The sequence below is a fragment of the Oryctolagus cuniculus genome, chromosome 9, assembly GCF_051225735.1.
Source record: "Oryctolagus cuniculus isolate XC-2025 breed Fujian yellow rabbit chromosome 9, ASM5122573v1, whole genome shotgun sequence".
Lineage (NCBI taxonomy): Eukaryota > Metazoa > Chordata > Mammalia > Lagomorpha > Leporidae > Oryctolagus > Oryctolagus cuniculus.
This window is the reverse complement of record NC_142875.1, coordinates 97,803,201-97,818,603: the sequence shown is the minus strand read 5'-3', so window position 1 is coordinate 97,818,603 and position 15,403 is coordinate 97,803,201. Positions and strand designations below refer to the sequence as shown.

The 15,403-nt window shown below is 46.8% G+C and overlaps 1 long non-coding RNA gene across 3 annotated transcripts in view; it reads right to left on the bottom strand.

Moving 5' to 3' along the window:
- Positions 1-7,549: 7,549 nt before the first annotated feature.
- The window catches only part of LOC103349017 (uncharacterized), a 43,451-nt gene continuing 35,597 nt past the window's right edge, over positions 7,550-15,403 (bottom strand). The window contains exon 5 of one of the 3 annotated variants that reach the window (XR_011378949.2): positions 7,550-8,383. This is a non-coding gene — a long non-coding RNA (uncharacterized LOC103349017). Of the gene's footprint in view, positions 8,384-10,035; positions 10,348-15,403 lie in introns of those variants that run through there. The other 2 variants (XR_016213424.1, XR_016213423.1) reach the window with 2 other exon arrangements.

The following is a 15,403-nucleotide window of genomic DNA, read 5'->3' as shown; positions in this document are numbered from 1 at the left end:
CATTAAAATAAGTTTAATGTCAGTAGATTCTAATAATAAAATTTGACTTGTAAGAAGCAAAATTAAGGCCGGCGCTGCGGCTCACTCGGCTAATCCTCCGCTTTGCGGCGCCGGCACACCGGGTTCTAGTCCCAGTCGGGGCGCCGAATTCTGTCCCAGTTGCCCCTCTTCCAGGCCAGCTCTCTGCTGTGGCCCAGGAGTGCAGTGGAGGATGGCCCAAGTGCTTGGGCCCTGCACTCCATGGGAGACCAGGAGAAGCACCTGGCTCCTGCCATCGGATCAGCGCGGTGCACCAGCCGCAGTGCAGCGGCCATTGGAGGGTGAACCAACGGCAAAAGGAAGACCTTCCTCTCTCTCTCTCACTGTCCACTCTGCCTGTCCAAAAAAAAAAAAAAAAAAAAAAAAGAAACAAAACCAGGCTGGCACTGTGGTGTAGCAGGTAAAGCTGCTGCCTGCAGCGCCAGCATCCCATATGAGCACTGGTTTGAGCCCTGGCTGTTCCACTTTGGATCCAGGTGTCTGCTAATTGCCTGGGAAAGCAGTAGAAGATGGTGTGAGTTATCTTGGGCTCCTGCACCCAGGTGGGAGACCTGGAAGAAGTTCCTGGCCCCTGGCTTTGGATTGGCGCAGCTGTGGCCATTTGTGACCATCTGGGGAGTGAACTGGCAGATGGAAGACCTCTTTTTCTCTCTGACTCTCTGTAACTCTACCTTTCTTTTTCTTTCTTTCTTTCTTTCTTTCTTTCTTTCTTTCTTTCTTTCTTTCTTTCTTTCTTTTTTTTTTTTTGACAGGCAGAGTGGACAGTGAGAGAGAGAGAGAGACAGAGAGAAAGGTCTACCTTTTGCCGTTGGTTCACCCTCCAATGGCCGCTGTGGCCAGCGCACCACGCTGATCCGATGGCAGGAGCCAGGTGCTTCTCCTGGTCTCCCATGGGGTGCAGGGCCCAAGCACTTGGGCCATCCTCCACTGCACTCCTGGGCCACAGCAGAGAGCTGGCCTGGAAGAGGGGCAACCGGGACAGAATCTGGCGCCCTGACCGGCACTAGAACCCAGTGTGCCAGTGCCACAAGGCGGAGGATTAGCCTACTGAGCCGTGGCGCCGGCCCAACTCTACCTTTCAAATAAATAAATAAATCTTAAAAAGAAAGACTCAATTTTTTTAACAATTAAATTCATTTTTATGTTTGTTCAGTTCCGTTCAAAGGGAAGGTCTTCCTGAAGCACCCAACTGACATCAGTACATCTTGGCTCCTTGGAGGCCTCTCCAGTACCTGCTTTGAGTCCCAGGTTTGACGCGAGTAGCTCCCCTGCGTTCCCAGTGCCACCCTGGCCTGCACGTTTAGAAGACAGAAGCAACCCAGGAGAGCGAGGTGCACAGGAAGCTTACCTTAGCTCTGATTCAGGTTTCCTCTGCCTGATCGCTCACCTGCTCCTAGCATTTGATCGTCTCCTTGGAACCAGGTTAACTGATTTTTTTTTTTTTTTTTTTTTTTGCTTGTTGAGATAACAGGCTTGGTATCATCTTCAAAGGCCAAATATTTCGAAGAGAAATAGGATGACATCTAATAATTGACTGGCCTCTGCCTTTGATTAATAATTCTGAATACTTTAACCTCTGGGCCCTGTTATTAGAAAACTTAAAGTTTTATTAGAAAAGGCACAGAGATTTGTGCATTAAGACAGCATGGTAGATGCTCTTCATTTTCTCTGTGAACAGTCCAGTGTGCAAAGAAAGAACAAATAAATATAAAGGCTTGCAAAGTACCTGATCCAAGGGCTGTTTCATTTATTTCCTCATATTTTGAGCTGCTTTAACTTTAAATGAAAGAGCAATTCCTGAGTCATAGTCCCAAACTCACTTTTTATTATTATTGTTATTATTTTAAAACAGAGAGAGAGAGACAGAAATCTTGCATCCACTGGTTCACCCCCACCTATCCCTTACTCCCCCAAATGTCTACAATAGGTGGGCCTGGGCCAGGCCAAAGCCTCAGGACCCTAGAACTCCACAGGAGTCTCCTATGTGGGTGACAAGGACCCAAGAATATGGGCCATCATCTACTGTCTTACCAGGTGCATTAGCAAGAAGCTGGACTGGGAGCCGAGTGGTCAAGACTCAAACTGTTGCCTCTATATGGGTTGTGGGCATTCCAGGCGGCGACAGCTTAACCTGCGGCACCACAATGCTGACTCCTGTTTTCTTCTTCTTCTTTTTTCAATGTAGAAGTTATTTTACTCTTTGCAAAGTTTATTTATTGGGGCCAGTGTTGTGGCTTATTGGGTAAAGCTGCCGCCTTTGGTGTGGGCATCCCATGCGAGAACCGGTTCATATCCTGGCTGTTCCACTTTCGACTCAGCTCCTTGTTGATGGCCTGGGAAAAGCAGCAGAAGATGGCCCAAGTCCTTGGGCCCCTGTCACCCATGTGGGAGACCAAGATGAAGCTCCTGGCTTCCGCCTGGCCCAGCTCCGGCCATTGTGGCCAACCAGGGAGTAAATAAGCAGATGGAAGATTTGACTGTCTTTCTCTCCTCTCTGTAACTCTCCTCTCAAATAAATAAATCATTTAAAAAGTTTGCTTATTTATTTATATTTATTTGAAATACAGAGAGAGACACGAAGAGGTGGATTTTCCATCTTTGGGTTTATTCACCAAATGCCTACAATAGCCAAGGCTGGGCCAGGCAAAAACCAGGAGCTGGGAACTTCATCCTGGTTTCCATAAGGGATCCAAGCACTTGAGTCATCATTTGCTGCCTCCCAGGGTGAACATTAGCAGGAGGCTGGATCAGAAGTGGAGGAGGAGCTACATCCCGAGTGGAGCTCAACCCCAGGCGCTCCAGTATGTGATGCTGGTACCCCAAGCAGCTGCTTAATCTACTGCAGCATCTCGCCCACCCACCCCCTTACTCCCTTTAAACAGTCCCCTTAAACAGCAAAGATACCACCATACTACAACAGCGTGGAAGATGTTTGAGACCAGCTGTCTGTTAATCTGGAAAATTCTATCAGAAAACTTAGCTGGAGAACAAAGCTGGTGCTTTTAATTTTAAATGTTTACTTCTTCAACTTTTATTTATTTGATAGGTAGAGAAAGAGAAAGAGTGGGGCATAGAGAAACAGATATTCATTCACTCTCCAAAGCCAGAAGCTAGGAATTCAATCCAGGTCTCCCAGGCGGGTGGCAGGGACTCAGCTATTCAAGCCATCACACACTGCCTCCAAAGGCACACTTCCTCAGGAAGCTGGAATTGGAAGCAGAACCAGGACTCGAACCCAGGCACTCTGATGTGAGATTGGGCGTTCTAACCTCCACATCAAACACCTACCCCAAGCTTTTCTAGTACTTTCTCAGAGATGTTTAGATACTGGCAATGGAAATAACTTTGGTACCCTACAAAGTCTATGAGTAAGGAGCCCCATACTGCTTACCTTCTGCTGATTTCTTGTAGGCACATCTGGCTCCTTTACTCCGCAGTCAGTTGAAACAAGAGCTACAGCTGTGGACTATCATGAACTCACCTTGTCTTGGGCTTTTACTTGGGCATTGGCTGGCTCTGTTTCAGTCCTGGGTCTGCTGACTGCTGGCTGCAGTGCCTTAGGCGAGTTACTCTTTCAGCCTGTTTCCTCTCCCACGTGACCTAATGTTGTAAAACTTTTCACAGCCCTTGCTTCTCCTAAATCACATTCTGGTCATCTTGTCAGTTCACAGAATGCATCAGTAATCTATCACCGTGTAACAAATCACCTAAAGTCTAGTTGCTTAGAGCACTCAATCAGTTACTGCTCATGGTTTCTAAGGGTCAGGAATCCAGGCATGGCTTAGGGGTGATTCTGGCTCAGGCTCTCCTGGGAAGTTGCTGTCAGGTGAGCCAGGGTTTTCATCGAATCTTGGGAGGGACCTCCCATCCCTTTTGCCCCTCTTGTGGATGAAGGAACCGAGACCCAGAAAGATGGGTTACTTCACTTAATTGCCCCGGTCCTGTCCTGGCTGAGCTGACCTGAGCATTCCTGGAGATGGCTCTGCAGCAGCGTAGGGATAAAGGTTCAGGCACTGGGGTTCCAGTGGAAGGGGATGGGGATAGGGGAGCGCCGCTGTGTAACTGAGAAATGCCCTGCCAACACCAGTCTTTTTCCATTGCTCTCTTATCTTCTTTCCTTTCCTCCTTTTGCCCTGTGTGTTCAATGTCACATATATTTTGTTTGTTTATTCACTATCCTTCCTGTAAAAAAAAATGTTAATGAGTTTAGTGACCAGGGTCTCTTCCATGTCGTCAGCGCTGGGACACAGATTTTCTTGATTTGGCCAGGAGATTGTAGTACACCAACAAGCCCTATGTGTATAATTTATCATCAAAACTGGGACATAGCAGCAGGTGATTGATGCTGGTTGGGGCGCCTGCATTCCACATTGCAGTGACTGGGTCTGAGTCCCAGCTCCATCCATTCCTGACTCCAGCTTCCTGCTAAGGCATACCCTGGAAGGCAGCAGATGATGGCTAAAGTCCTTGAGTCCCTGCCACCCATGTAGCAGACCAGGATAGAGTTTTTTTTGTTTTTGTTTTTGTTTTTTTTTTTTTTTGTTTTTTTTTGTTTTTGTTTGTTTTTTGTTTTTGTTTTTTACCTGCCAGGCAGAGTTAGACAGTGAGAGAGAGAGAGAGAGTTATAGACAGTGAGAGACAGAGAGAAAGGTCTTCCTTCCGTTGCTTCACTCCCCTAATGGCCGCTACGGCCAGCGCTGCGCTGATCCGAAGCCAGGAGCCAGGTGCTTCTTCCTGGTCTCCCATGCGGGTACAGGGCCCAAGCACACGGGCCATCCTCCACTGCCTTCCCGGGCCACAGCAGAGAGCTGGACTGGAAGAGGAGCAGCTGGGACTAGAACCTGGCGCCCATATGGGATGCCAGCGCTGCAGGCAGAGGATTAATCAAGTGGGCCACGGTGCCGGCCCAGCCCTGTTTATTTTTAATTTATTTCAGGTATGCTGATTTTATCTCACAATCAGATCAAAAGTTTCCATGCAATAATGATATCTTAAACTCTTTTTACATCTTTCATCATTTCTGTAGAAGCTTCTAGGCCCAGAGTTGAAAAACTCGGTGCTCTGACTAATGGCTGCTGGCAGTGGCAAAGTCACTGGAAGTTGGTAGTTAGTGGTTGTTAAGTATTTCCACATGTTGGCTCTTCAGGAATTGACAGTCTGGGCTTGGGGCTTAGCAGAAGAATGACCACATCACTGAAGTCACTTCCCAAACTGTGAGACTTAATGAGCCAAGGAAATTGAATTATTCATTAAAGTGTACCTTCTGGTTTAGATCATGAATTAGTGACATGAGCAGTTACCACCAAATCTTTTGGGGAAAATGTGCTCAGACATGGGTTCAAAAGCTATCACTTGATTCATTCACTTAGGGGTGGGCATTTGTGCAGCTTAAGACACAGCTTGGGACACTTGCATCCTTTATAGATTTTTTTTTGTTAAGATTTACCTATTTATTTGAGAGGAAGAGTTACAGACAGAGAGAGGGAGAGACAGACAGACAGAGGTTTTCTATCCACTGATTCACTCCCCAAATGGCCGCAACAGCTGGAGCTGAGCCGATTCGAAGCCAGGAGTCAGGAGCCTCCTCCGGGTCTCCCACATAGGTGCAGGGGTCCAACCACCTGAGCCATCCTCCACTGCCTTCCCAGGCCATTAGCAGAGAACCAATTGGAAGTGGAGCAGCAGGGACTCAAACTGGCACCCATATGGATGCCTGTACTGCAGGCAGAGGTTTAACCTACTACGCTATAGACCCTGAGTGCTTGGGTTCGAGTCCCAGCTACACTTCTTTTTTTAAGATTTATTTATTTGAAAGGCAGAGTTACAGAGAGAGGTCTTCCATCTGTTGGTTTACTCCCCAAATGGCCAGAATGACCAGGGCTGGGTCGATCTGAAGCCAGGAGCCAGGAGCTTCTTTCAGGTCTCCTATGTGGGTGCAAGGGCCTAAGCACTTGGGCCATCCTCTGCTGCTTTCCAAGGTGCATCAGTATGAAGCTGGATTGGAAGTGGAGCAACCGGGACTCGAACCGGCATCCATATGGGATGCGTGTGCTGCAGGCCAGGGCTTTAACCCACTGCCATTGTGCCAGCCCCCAGCTACACTTCTGATGCCAGCTTCCTGCCAATGCACACCTGGGAATGGGGAGCAGGGGGCAGCAGTAGCAGGTAATAGTTCAAATAGTTGGGTCCCTGGCACCCATGTGGAAGATTCCGGTGGAGTTCCAAGTTTCTGGCTACAACTTGGCCCATCCCTGGCAATTGGGGGCATTTGGGAGAGTGAACCTGTAGATGGAGGAACTCTGTCTCTGCCTTTCAAATAAATAAATAAAAATGTAAAAGAAAGGTAAGTTACTATATGAAATGTAAGTTTATTGCAAATGTACAGAGAACTTTAAGAATTCATAGAAAATGGAATTAAAAGATAAGTTTAGGGGCCAGCATTGTGTTATAGTGGGTTAAGCCACCACCTGCAACACCAGCACCCCAGTGGGTGCTGGTTTGAGTCCTGGCTGCTCCATTTCTGACCCAGCTCCCTGCTAATGCACCTGGGAAAGCAGTGGAAGATGGCCCAAGTGCTTGGGTCCCTGTATCCATGTGATGACCTGGATTAAGTTCCTGGCTCCTGGCTTCAGTCCGACCCAGCCCTAACCATTGTAGCCATCTGGGGAGTGACCCAGCGGACAGAGATTATTTGTCCTCTGTTGTATCTGTAACTCTGCCTTTTAAATAAAGATAAATCTGTAAGAAAAACAAAGTAAGCTTATTTGAATGCACATAATTTTGAAATCCATGCTTAGTTTTGCTCATAACATGCACTTCCTACTTCCTTTTTGAAATATATACAGAATAGGATCCCTGCACATAAAATGTTTGTAATCTACCAGGAGAACCTAGCACAGAAACAAACAAATTAATTAAGTCTAATTAAAGTGGGGGGACCATCTAAAAGAGCTTCTGGGAGAAAGCCTTCTGGGGGAAGTGGCGTGTATTCTGTGCTTGGAAGGGCAGTAGGATCTCCGTAGCTGGAGCTGGACAAAGAGCCGTCTTCGCTGAGATTGAAGAAGGGAAGGCAGGCTGAGCACGAGGGCTCTGCAGAGGGAGGGTGGGGGGAAGGAAGAAGAGGTGCTGGGAGCCACAGCCAGGAAAGCCTTAAATACTCAGTCTTGAGTTTGGATTTGATAGGTTAGACAAGGGGGAATCCCTAAAAGCTGCGGCGTAGAAGAACAATGTGGCCTTTGTGTATTTGATGATGTGCACACAAGGGAGACTGGAAATCACTGGAATGACACAGGCATGAGATGGGAAAGACTGAAATTAAGGGGTAGCAATGGAAGTGGGAAAGGATAGAGATACGCAAAGGACCTTCAAAAGATAGTAACGGATTCATTAACTATTTGGACATGAAAGTGTGGGGAGGCATCAAAGGGTGTGCTTTTCTAAGAGACGAGCTGAGATGTAGGTGTGTGGATGTCGGTGCTATCTGGACAGTGCAGTACATTCTGGTAAACACTTATTTTTAAAGATCTGTTTATTTATTTGAAAGTCAGAGTTACAGAGAGAAGGAGAGGCAGAGAGAGAGAGAGATCTTCCATCTGCTGAATCACTCCCTAGTCAGCCGTAATGGCTGGAGCTTTGCCGATCCGAAACCAGGAGCCAGGAGCTTCTTCCAGGTCTCCCCCGCGGCTGCAGGGGCCCAAGGACTTGGGCCATCTTCCATTGCTTTCCCAGGCCATAGCAGAGAGCTGGATCGGAAGTGGAGCAGCTGGGACTCGAACTGGCGCTCATATGGGATGCCGGCACTGCAGGTGGTGGCTTTACCCACTATGCCACAGCGCCGGCCCCAAATGAACACTTACCATATGGCTGGAGCTCAGAAGGTAAGTCAGAACCAGCCCACAGTCCCCCATACAAGTGCCCCTGTGCACGTGCTCAATGAGCTGTGGGGAGGGGTCCAGATCCGAGGGAAAGGAAGATGAATAGGCAAATTTGGGATCCTTTCCAGGGAACTGGAGAAAGAGAACTGAAATATACCATCATTCTACCTAATGTTGCTTAACTGTGTATTGTGTTCCACGCACTATTTCAAGTGTTGTATTAGTTCTTCAATTCTCACAATGAAGCGAGGTAAATAGCAAACAACCTGGGAGTTGGAGAACATAAGCAACTTGCCCAGACTCACACAGTAAACCCCGAGATCAGAATCAAACACAGGCCGACTGCATCCAGCATCTTGGGCTTGACTCCCAATCTATTCTGCCTTTAAAGCAGCGGTAGTGGGTTGGGTCAGGTCACCGAATCCAGGGGATAAAGGCGTTCCAGGCAGCAGGTGGTCAAAAGTGCAGTGCTGATGACAGATCATGAACAAGAATCATTACCGTCACCTGAGGGCTGGACGGGCTGGCCTACGATGAGCCCTCAATATCACGTATGTGCAAGCACACACCACGCTGGGCTTTTATACCTGCCCGGGTCTCCTTAACAAGGTTGATCAAGCGTGACAAGAAGGTTCTCACTGCTGTGATTGTTCTGGAAACAAGGTGGCTAAACGCATTAGTCACCAGTCTTCTCACCATCTTAGATCCATTCAACCTGCCATTCAGGTGGCTAGAAAGGAGCGAAAGCCAAACCCAGGCTGTCCGCTGAGCGAGCTCTTAATGAAAGGTCAGGGTAAGTTAATGAAAGCTTGAGCGCTCCTCTTTAGCCAAGGCCAAAGAGAGTGGGGAAAGGGATATTACAATCGAGGGACTTAAATAGGGCTTAAGTAGTGCTGAGAATTCTACTTCCCATTTATCAGGATAATAGAACAATACCCCACGAGGACACTTGAAGACTAATGAATTTTTAGGGAAATCTATTTCAGAGGCACTGGTATTCAACTGCCTAGGCTTGATTTGTGTCAAAAATTTTTATTTATTTATTCTATTTATTTGAAAGGCAGAGGGAGAGAGAGAGAGAGAGAGAGAGAGATCTGATATCTGCTGGTTTACTCCTCAAATGCCTAAAATAGCCAGGACTGGCCAGACCAAAGCCAAGAGCTATATCTGTGTGTTAAATATTGCACAGTATCCAAAAACATGTACAAGTATTACATATTAACCTAAAAATTTATTTATTTGAAAGTCAGAGTTACGAAAGAGAGGAAAGAGAGAGATGAGAGAGAGAGAGAAAGAGATCTTCCATCTGCTAGTTCACTCCCAAATGGCCGCAATGGACAGAACTAGGCTGGTCTGAAGCCAAGAGCAAGGAGCTTCTTCCAGGTCTCTTATTCTAGAAATTTATTCTACAACTATACTCATGCATATGCAAAATGAGAAATGCTGCAGGTTACTTATTATTGTCTATCAGAGGGAGACAATTAATCGAGCACCTTTGTATAGTGGAAGGCAATACAACTGTAATATATATATATATAGTATATATATATATATGAGATTTATTTATTTGAAAGGCGGAGTTACAGAGAGGCAGAGAGGCAGAGAGAGAGAGAGAGAGAGAGAGAGAGAGTCTCTCTCAATCCCCAAATGGCCACAACAGCTGGAGCTGGGCTGATCCAAAGCCAGAGAGCTGGATTGGAAGTGGAGCAGCTGGGTCTCAAATTGGAACCCACATGGGATTCTGGCACTGCTGGCGGTGGCTTTACCCACTATGCTACAGCGCTGGCCCCACAACTATAAAACAGAATGAGACCACACCACCACAGGTGACTATAATTCACAACAAATCACTCTGCATAATGCCCAGGAAGAGAGGAGCTGGTAGGCTCCAGCAAAGAGAGGGTATGAAAATGGAAAGGCTAAATCGCCTGATTTTATCAGTTTATTTATTCATTTTTATTTATTTGAAAGGTAAAACAACTGAAAGAGATACACACACACACACACACACACATCTATTGATGGACTGCTGCTACTCAGGCATCATGGGAAGTGCTAGGAATGTGACTCAAGCAAGACATGGCTTCTGACCCAGTGAAACTCACAGTCCAGTGCAGCCATTCCCAACTGGGGTATTTTAATTTCCAGGACTCATATGGCAATGCCTGGAGACACTTTTAGTTACTGAAATGGGGACGGCCATTTGCTGCTTGTGTCTAGCGAGCAGGCACCAGGGATGCCACTGAACATCCAACAGTGCACAGGACAGTCTGCAGCCAAGTTTCTGATCCTGAAGTCAACAGAGCCCAAACTGAGAAACTCTGGCTTCATGCGAGAGACAGACATCAAATGTTCTTGAAACTTAGAGGAACAGCTTCCGAAGGCTTGTTCAGAGGGGGCAGGCAGACACCTGGGCTGGATTCCCAAGGGAGGCCTGGGAACAGTAAGCACAGTGGCACGGGATGAGTAGCTTTGTTTGGGAAGCAGAGAGATCTGCCGTCCGCTGGTCCACCCCCCAGATGCCCACAACCGTAGTCAGGACTGGATCAGATCCAAAGTCAGGAGCTGGGAACCCAGTCCAGTTCTCCCATCGCCAGTGGCTGCAAGGTGTGTGTTGGCAGGAAGCTGGAGTCAGGAGCAGAGCCGGAACGCAAACGCAGGCACGGATGAGCGATTTGCATGGGAGACTAGTAAAAGGTGTATGAAAGGGGGGTGTGACACGAGCCCAAGAGGTTTGCATGGATCTGATTGACAAGGACCTTTGTTGCTAAGCTATGGAATATGATCTTTCTCCTGAGCAATCTGGAGAGTGAATGAAGGGTTGAGGTACTTTTCTGTATGAAAGATTACATCACAAAATACTAGTTGAGGCCGGCACCGCAGCTCACTAGGCTAATCCTCCAACTGCCGCGCCGGCACCCGGGTTCTAGTCCCGGTCAGGGCACTGGATTCTGTCCTGGTTGCTCCTCTTCCAGTCCAGCTCTCTGCTATGGCCCGGGAGTACAGTGGAGGATAGCCCAAGTGCTTGGGCCCTGCACCTGCATGGGAGACCAGGATAAGCACCTGACTCCTGGCTTCGGATCAGCGCAGTGTGCCAGCCGCAACGCACCGGCAGCAGTGGCCATTGGGGGGGGGGAACCAATGGAAAAGGAAGACCTTTCTCTCTGTCTCTCTCTCTCACTGTCCACTCTGCCTGTCAAAAAAAAAAAAAAAAAAAATACTAGGGGAGAAATCACCCACAGACCCTGTCCTCCTAAGTCTCAGTTTACTGGTTTTTTTTTTTTTTTTTTTTTTTTAATACGTATTTATTTGAAAGGCAGAGTGAAGACTCCCCAGATGGTCACAACAGCTAGGTCTGGGCCAGGCCAAAGCCAGGAGTGAGGAGCTCCACCCTGATCTCCCACAAGGGCAGCAGGGACCGAAGTACTTAGGCTATCTTCTGCTGCCTTCCCAAGTACATTTGCGGGAAGCTAGACTGGAGGCAGAGTAGCTGAGACTTGAACCAGCACTCGGATATGGGATGCTGGCATTGCAAGTAGTGGCTTCACCTGCAGCACCACAACACAGGCCCGTTTACTGTTCTTTCCATTCTACCACAATGCCTCTTTGTTCTAACCCTCTCCTTGTCAGTCTTCCACACCTCATCATCAGATATTTGCAGTCTACTTTGAAAAGTTAGCACAAGGGGCCGGTGCTGTGGCATGGCGGATAAAGCCATCGCCTGTAGTGCCGGCATCCCATATGGGCACTTCTGATCCAGCTCTCTGCTGTGGCCTGGGAAAGCAGTGGAGGATGGCCCAAGTCCTTGGGCCCCTGCACCCACATGGGAGACCGGGAAGAAGCTCCCAGTTTCCTGGCTTCAGATCAATGCAGCTCCATATGTTGCAGCCATCTGGGGAGTGAACTCGAATGGGAGACCTCCCTCTCTCTCTCTGTCTCTGCCTCTGCCTCTCTTTAATTCTGCCTTTCAAATAAAATAAATAAATCTTTAGAAAAGTTAGGACAGGGGTGGGCACTGTGGTGCAGCAGGTTAAGCCTTCGCCTGCAGTGCTGGCATCCTGTATGGGCACCAGTTCAAGTCCTGGCAGCTCTGCTCTGATCCAGCTCCCTGCTAATGTGACTGGGAAAGCAGCAGAGGATGCCCAAGTCCTTGGGCCCCTGTGTCCACATAGGAGACCCGGAAGAAGTTCCTGGCTCCTGGCTATGGCCTGGCCCAGTCCGACGTTGCAGCCATTTGGGGAGTGAACAAGTGAATGGAAGATCCTCTCTCTCTCTCTGTAACTTTGACTTTCAAATAAATAAATATTTCTTTTTTTAAAGAAAAAAAAGTTAGGACAAACTAACAAAATGTGAAGGAGATAAGGAGAAAGGTAAAGATGTCCTCTCTTACCAGTTCTTTTCAGAATCACTTTGGAAGTTCTAGCTAGCACAATGCAACAAGGGAAGGAAAGGAAAGGAGAGGAGAGGAGATGGGAGGGGAGGAAAGGGGAGGGGAAGGGAGGGGAGGGGAGGACGCAGGATATAGGTCGGAGAGACAGAAATAAGACCATCTTTATTCACAGATGATGGGGGTACCTATGTAGAGAATCCAAAACAATTAACCAAAATAAAACAATAAAAACACTCTTCTAGAACTAAAACGCAAATTTAGCAAGGTTGAAAGTTAAAATACAAAAGTCAATTGCTTTCTTATATACTGGCAATGAACAAGTGGAATTTTTTTTTTAAGATTATTTTAAAGTCAGGAGAGGCAGAGAGAGAAAGAGAGAGAGAGAGAGAGAGAGAAAGAGAGAGGGAGAGAGAGAGTTTTTCATCTATTGGTTCACTCCCCATTTGGCCACAATGGCCAGAGCTGTGCCAATCCGAAGCCACAAGCCAAGAGCTTCTTCCAAGTTTCCCATGTGGGTGCAGGAGCCCCAGAACTTGGGCCATCTTCTACTGCTTTCCCAGTCCATAGCAGAGAACTGGAGTGAAAGTGGAGCAGCAGGGACTTGAACCGGCGCCCATATGGGATACCAGCACTGCAAATGGCAGCTTTACAGATTATGCCACAGCGCCGGCCCCAAACAAGTGGAATTTTAAATTAAAACTGCAATATCATTTATATTAGCACCCAAAAATATGAAATATTTAGGTATAAAACTAAAAAATAAAATATGTATAAGATTCATATGAAGAAAACTACAAAATTCTGATGAAAGAAAGTCAACAATGAACTAAATAGAGAGGTAAGGATAGGAAGGCTCAATGCTGTCAAGATGTCAGTACTTCCCAACTTACTCTATAGATTCAATGCAATCAAAAAATCAAAATCTCAGCAAGTTATTTTATGGATATCAATAAAGTGATTCTAGAGCTTAAAGAGGCAAAAGACCCAGAATACCCAATACAATATTGAAGAGGGCACTACCAATTTCAAGACTTACTATAAAGTTACAGTAAGCAAAACAGTGTGGTATTGGTGGAAGAAAGACAAATATCAATGGAATGGAATGGAGAGCCCAGACACAGACTCACATACATAGTCAATTGATTTTTTTTAAAGATTTATTTATTTTATTTGAAAAAATTACAGAAGGAGAGGAAGAGACAGAGAAGGAGAGAGAGAGATCTTCCATCTGCTGGTTCACTACCTAAATGGCTACAACAGCCAGGGCTAGGCCAAGCTCAAGCCAAGAGCCAGGAGTTTCATCTAGTCTCCTACATTGGCAGCAGGGGCCCAAACACTTGGGCCATTTTCTGCTGATTTTCCTAGGCCATTAGCAGGGAGCTGGATCTGAAGTAGAACAGCTGGGACTCGAACTAGTGCCCACATGGGACCTTGGCATTGCAGGAGGCAGCTTTACCCACCACGCCAGCCTCTAGTCAACTGACCTCTGAAAAAGGCAACACGCTGGAGAAAACGCAGTGTTTTCCACAAATGGTACTGTAATAACTGGACATTCAAATGCAAAATGTTAGTCTAGACACAGACATCACACTCTTCACAAAAGTTAACTCCAAACAGAGCATAGATAAATATGCAAAACCATAAAAACTCACAGAAGATAACATAGGAGAAACTGTAGATGACCTTGGTTTTGGCTATGACCTTTTTTTTATCTGGTAGAGAGGTTGGGGTGAATGACTTTAAATACATCAAGGCCACAGTAATTGATAAACTGGACTTTACTGAAATTAAAAATTTATGCTCGGGGCCGATACTGTGGCTCTCTTGGTTAATCCTACGCCTGCGGCGCCGGCATCCCATATGGGCACCGAGTTCTAGTCCCAGTTGCTCCTCTTCTGGTCTGGCTCTCTGCTGTGGCCCAGGAAGGCAGTAGAGGATGGCCCAGGTGCTTGGGCTCCTGCGCCTGTGTGGGAGACCAAGAAGAAGCACCTGGCTCCTGGCTTCGGATAGGCACAGCGCTGGCGGTAGCGGCCATTCGGGGAGTGAACCAATGGAAAGAAGACCTTTCTGTCTCTCTTTCCCACTGTCTATATCCCTACCTGTCAAAAAAAAAATTTATGCTCTGAAAAATATACTGGCAAGGAAAGAAGACGACGTGCCATGGACTGAGAGGAAACACTTATAATAGATATATCTTACAAAAAATATTATCCCACACATAAAAGAACTCTTAAAGCTCCAGGAAACAACAATGGATCAAAGACCTTAACACATACCTCACCAAAGAAGATATGCATCTGAAAAATAGGTATGTGAGTAGATGCTCTACATCTATGTCATTAAGGAAATACAAATTAAACAATGAGATACCTCTACACACTTTTTAGGATGGCCAAAATCCAGGATGGTGGCGATAGCAAATGCAGGAGAGGAGTGGAGCAGGAGCAACTCAGTCTTTGCTGATGGGTATGCAAAATGCTACAGGCACTTTACAAAGCAGTGTGGCAGTTTCTTACAAATCCATTCTCTTGCAATCTGCAGTCACACTCCTGGGTGGTTACCCAAAGGACTAAACACTTGCCTCCATGCAAAAACTTGCACATGGATATGTACAGCAGCTTTATTCATAATTGCCAAAAGTGGAAGCTACAAAAGTGTCCTTCAGCAGGTGAATCAATAAACTATAGTGTATTCAGATAATGGACCACTATTCAGGACTGAAAAAGAAATGAGCTGGGGCTATCATAGTGGCACAGCTGCTTAAGCTATTATTTGTGATGCCAGCATCCCATAGCAGAGTGCCAGTTCAAGTCCCAGTTGCTCTGCTTTCAATCCAGCTCCCTGCGAACACATGCTGGAAGGCAGCAGAAGATGGCTGTGGTGCTTGGGCCCCTGCCACATATGTGGGAGACTAGGATGGAGTTCCTGGCTCCTGGCTTTGCTCTGGCCCGGGCCTGGCTGTTGTGGCCATTTTAGGGGTGAACCAGAAGGTGGAAGCTCTCTCTCTCTCCTCGCTCCATCACTCTGCCTTTCAAGTAGCTAAATAAAGTAAACTAAAATTAAAAAAAAAAAAATCAATGAGCTACCAAGCCATGAAAAG